This window comes from Pyrgilauda ruficollis, unplaced genomic scaffold, assembly GCF_017590135.1.
Source record: "Pyrgilauda ruficollis isolate IOZ18807 unplaced genomic scaffold, ASM1759013v1 scaffold5, whole genome shotgun sequence".
Lineage (NCBI taxonomy): Eukaryota > Metazoa > Chordata > Aves > Passeriformes > Passeridae > Pyrgilauda > Pyrgilauda ruficollis.
Window position 1 is genome coordinate 9,436,952 of NW_024526599.1, and position 6,000 is coordinate 9,442,951.

Sequence of the window (6,000 nt, forward strand, 5' to 3'; positions counted from 1 at the left end):
TACAACACAATAATAAGCAGTGCCTTGATACCAAGGACAATCTTCTATCTCTTACTATCAGTTCTTTTAAATGCAGTTTATTCATTATAAATTGGGAACTCTTCTAATCTGACTGTTCTCAATAGATCATAAAATATCAGAAATTTTTCCTATTCTGGAGTTTTATCTGGCACACATCACAGCTTCCAGAAAATGGGAAATGTCGCCTTGTGTCCTAGTCTCAGACACATTCTGTCAAATCAAACACTGTATGCAGTAGATTACCTGTGAACAAACAGTCATAACATCATAAGATTGATGGACCTTCTAAAGCAATGCCTGTTAAGACCTTCCTGTGTTATTCACAATCTCCTTGGGAAGATGTTTTCCTAGTTTAAACATCTCCATTTTACATGTTCCTTATACAGAAGTACTCAGCTTCAAGAGCTGTGGCTGAATTTTCAGATCTGGTTTTATTTAAGCACCAAACAATGTTGGGCATCAAATTGACATTTGTGTGTTGGATGGTGATGTGTTTTAACAATCTCACACCATAAAATCTCAATAGAAGCAATTCAGAAGCTGGGTTGGACACAGGTACTCTTTGTGAGCTTTGACTTAGCTAATTTTTTTTCTCACCTTTCTTGCCATTTTCTGTAATTAGGTATTCTAGAAGTTTATGGAGTAGGTCAGCAGTTTTCTAATTCATATCCCCTATAGTTTTTATGTTTTCCAGAGTATGACTGAAGAAGGTCTTCCACATGTTTTTTTCTTCTCAGGCACAAACGAGAAATAAGAATATGCAAAGAGAATGTGATACTGCTGCTATTTTTACCCATTGAAATTTTCCTGTTTGCTCAAGTATGTTGGTAAGAAATCTAGATGTACAATTTGAGTTATGCTCAACAAAAGCTATTATGGGTGATAGTATAATATGAAAGGTATATTTGGTTTGGGTGCCCTTATTTCACAATGCATTTTCAAGCCTAAAGTTTTAAGAATATTGCAAATTCACTTGTGTAACTTAACCTGGGCAAGTAATTCTAGTGCAGACAAAAGTTGAAGACGAAATATGTAATGAAACTTTTAGTTCTTCATTCTTTTGAATAAGAATGAAAATAACTTGAAAGAAACCCAAAACATATTACATAGCAGAAGAGTTTTGGATTCTTTTAGATTTTCTCTCTGAAACACACTCTCCTGTTTTTCTTTACTATGTAGATCACCAGCATCTTTTAAGAAATGTCTCCGCAACACAGTTGGAAAAAAAATTAATTATTCTAATAATTGAGTTTGATTAAACTGGTAGGGGACTCTTTTTGATTCTTCATTTACCACGTTTTCCTCCTTCTTGAGGGTTCTGCACAGCTGGAGATTTTCAGCCCCATTGTAGCCGCTGATCCTAGTAAAGTTCTTTTGGCATGCTAATTAACCTCCTTCCCAATATTTACTCTCCCTGACCACAACAAGCCATTGTCTGCTCTTACATCTTTTTTTGAAGAGACAGGGTTCTTGAAATTCTTGAATGCCTCTCTTAACAATAGCTCTAGCCTATACATAATGTAGCAAGCAAGAAAATTATTTAATGATAAATTTCTAACCTTGAGACTGTTTTCATGGGGTTTTCTTAACACATTACAAGACTTTGCTTTTCTTTGTTTTTGGGAGTTTTGGGATTTGTTTTCATTTTTTTTTTTTTGGGGTTTTTTTTTTGTTAGTTTTTTTGTTTTGTCAGAACACTAATCAAAATGGCAAGGTTTACTCAAATACTTAAACCAATTTATTCTAATTTATCCAATACAGAAACATTCTACTTTATATTAGTTTACATTTCAGATTTTTTTGAATCTTATTCATTAAGAAACTAACGTTTACCTGTAAAATGTTTAATGCATGATGGCCAAAGCAATTGGATGCAACATATCTTGTTATTATATACTGGACATATATTGGATATTTACTGGTCATTGTATATCAAATATCCTATCAACCTTTATCTTCTTAATAGAGCACATGCTATGAGACACTTCTAACGTATTAATTGTCATTGAGACTGTTACACAGGATTTAATAAAATCTAAATAATTCTAATAATGTCTAAAAATGTCCATGATAAGGTGTCATTTGTGAAGAAAGCTGTTCTTTATCAAAATGTTTTACATGAGAAATAAAAGAAACAAGGCTCATGTTTTTAGGCAACACAGATGGGTAGCTAGAAATTTGGCTTAATATCATGTCTCTGAAAGATGTAAGCCTTTACAACTTAAAAGGGAACCAAAGTCCTCACAATAGTCTTCACAAAAGTCTTCACAAAAGCAAAAGCTAAGCTGATCAAAATAGAACAATGTTGCCCCTTTCTTCTGTCACTAACTGAGCAACTGATACCTTTCCCCACAGGTATCCTGTATTTTACAGTGATGACAGGTTTACATGCAATACTTTATTGACTAACTGCAGCCTGATTAATTAACCTATAGAACTAGCTAGACACAGTCATATTAGAGTTTGGTCGAACTCACCATGCCACCTCCACCTAAAACATCTCTTTACTGTAGAATCATAGAATCATTTAGGATATTCAAGATCATCAAGTCCAACCATTAACCAGCACTGACAAGCCCATTTCAAACCACAGCTGTAAATACCACATCTATGTGTCTTAAATAATACCTCCAGGGATGGTGACTCAACAACTTCCCTGGGCAGCCTGTTCCAGTGCTTGACAACCCTTTCCATGAAGAAATTTTTCCTAATATCTAGTTTATACCTCTGCTGGTGCAGTTTGAAGCTGTTTCTTCTTGTCACCTGGAAGAAGTGAGCAACCTACACCTGGCTACACTCTCCTTTCAGGCAGCTGTAGAGAGCAGTAAAGTCTACCCTGAGCCTCCTTTTCCCCAGCTGCTTCTCATAAAATGTGTGCTGGAGACCCTTCACCATCTCCATTGCTCTTCTCTGGACATGCTCCAGCATCCCAAAGTCCTTTCTGTGTGAGTGGCCCAGCAATGAACAGAGGACTCTAGGTGTGGCATCACCAGTGCCATGTACAGGGGACAGTCACTACCACGGTCCTGCTGATACAATCTGATGTCAATATTTCTGATCCAAGCCAGGATGTCACTGGCCTTCTTGGCCACCTGGGCACACTGCTGCTAGACCAGCACCCCAGGTCCTTTTCCAACAGACAGCTTTCCAGCTGCTCTTCCCCAAGCCTGCAGGGCAGCATGGGGCTGTGGCTGAAGTGCAGGACCCAGTACCTGGCCTTGTTGAGCCTCAGCTCATTGATGCAGCCAGTCCAGAGCCCTCTGCAGAGCTTGCAACCCTCCAGCAGACTAACACTCCCACCCAGCTTGGGGTTAATCTGGAGGACTGCACATGTTGAAAACAATTTTGCTATGAGAGTCAAGCTTTGCTCAGTAGCAGAATAGATTTTGGAGCAGTGTAAGCATTAAAGGAATCTGTATTACAGCAGAAGAGGAATCTCAGTTTTACAGTTCAATCACAACCCACATCTACTCTTTGGCTCTGCTTCTAGACCTGCGTAAGAAATTTCAGAATTATATGGGTTAACTGGCTTATTTTTCTTCTGCAAAACCACATGTACAGTTGAAGCCAAGTCCATTCCTAATCAAATACATAATTTGACAGGAGTACACATTTGTGCCCATTAAGTTAATTTGTTTTGGGCCTGTAGGCGCTATCACACATGCTGTATGTCTTACCTTGTTACCAATTCAGTCAGAAGTGAGAGGAGGCTACGCAATTAAGTACAATTTCTTTACAAATAACCCCACATATAAAGTCTAGGTCTCTGAAATTACATTTCTTTTTTATTATGAATGTGCTGCAATCATTAAACCTTCTGTATAATTTAAAAGTAAGTTAAATTGATCACAAATCTTGTAAAAAAAAAAAAAAAGATAGAATTTTTAGGATGTAACTCAGAAGAGCCTCTGCACATTTTTACCCAATTTTTAAATGCCAAAATATCAAGTTTACTGCAGGAAAAAAATCCAAACCAAAAGCTCACAATGGCACAATTCTTCATGGAAATTTAATTTATTAAAACTACCAATACCTTTCTCATCTTCCTGCGACTTCCTCTCTCAAAATCACTTCTTTCCAATTAATTTCCTTTTCTGTGATTTTCAGAATACAGATACATAGTTTCCCTTTTGCCTATTCCTTTTCATCTTTTTTCATCTCTCCCTTGTTCTCTCACTTTCTTCAGTTAATGGCTTTGGCTGTATTTTATCTTAATAATTATATATATGGTCTATTTCAGAATTGGAGAATTGGAGTGGAACAAGAAGACCATAACAAACACCCCTACTCTAGAGAAGAGTTGGCCTTTCAGATTAGCAGGACTGATGAAGCTATTGGGAGTAGATTGGCACTAATTTATAGATAATTGCAGTTTCCAGCCTAATCTCTTTGTATTGAACTGGACATTTTCAACTGGCAGCAGTGTTTCACAATTGGCAGCTTGTCTTAATCAGGACATCTAGGAACTATATATTTTTTCCATATTATCATTCTGGTAATTATTTTGATTTTTTCATCACCTTTAATACATTAAAAATGAGGGAGAAAACTCCTAAAATAAACAAACAAACAAAACCCCCACAGCCAAACAAAATAAAGATAAATAAAAATAAACAGAAAAAATAAACCACAAACCACCAGAAAATAACCCAAGGAACACAGGTAGGCAGGTAAAATGTGTTAGTGCAAAACAATTTCTTCTTCTAAGAAGCTAATTCTGCTTATTATGTGTGGGCATTTTCACACAGCAAAATTTAACACTTTATCCAACCAAACTGAAAGATTTCATTTTTTCAAAATTGAGGCGACCTACTAAAAAGAAGTTTCTGCCATAATTAATTGGCTGCAATTTGTAGTTTCTGTATTTTAAAGACAGTTTCTGAGTCCTGGACTCTGTGGGACAGATATGCCTAAACCTCAAAGGAGACTGTAACAACTTGTAAATTATGTAGTTTTGTCACAGAGCCTGGTCAAAGACCTGGAAATTTCTAATCATCTGGCTTCTTAGGTAGACCATAGAGAGAATAGGAACATACTGTTTAGACAATAAAGAAGTAATTTAGAGGCCAGTAGATGCAATTTGACATTCAATTAAAATTAAATGTCACTCTGAATGACACAATAGCAAAAGGTCCTTTTTAAAATTAGGATTCTACAAATAGTTTTAGGACATTGCCATTTCATCTCAATTTGACGTGGAAGAAAAAGTGAAAGGAATGAAATATTGTACATTTTGAGGAGTCTGGAAAGCAATTTATTACTCTATTGGAGACTTGCATGCCTCTTACTTAAAGATGTTTTTCCATTAAGATGATCTGTTTCAAAGGGCACAAGATACCATGGGGAGAATTACCATAATTCCAGTCTCAACCCTAGATCCTCTGAGATGGCAGTTTTTCTGCATCCATAGCAAACATTTTCTCCCTAGTGTATACACAGTGTGCCAAATTGCTCAACCTCCTCCATTCCCCTTGACAAGTATAGGGCTTTAAAAGTCTGTAATTTAGCCAGAATTTAATCCAGCTAGGTTTAAATAGATTTGTTAGGTCTCAGGTTTAACATTTCTACTGAAATTTTCTGCTCTTGAATAGGAAACATGTGCTTTTCTACAGTGTATTTTGTTATCCTATGGTGCCTTTCTGGACAAAAATGAAGATGCTACTGTCAGTCTGATGGTAACCCACTGAGCTACCCCCTAGATTCAGCAGTACCCCACCAGTTTCCCAGATTATTAGAGTAAAATAATGGTATGTTAATACACAACAAAGTATTACAACTTTGCATTTAAAAAAAAATTGGTTGTTTAATATCTATGTCACTATAATAAATTATTATGATTTATGCTTTTATTATATTAACATATGTCACACCTATCTTAACTATACCAACCCTGGAGATACAACAGGAAGTAATTCTAATCTCCTACTCCTATTTGTTTCGGGAGTATTTGTTTACTTTGCTTTTTTATTTTTTAAAGTT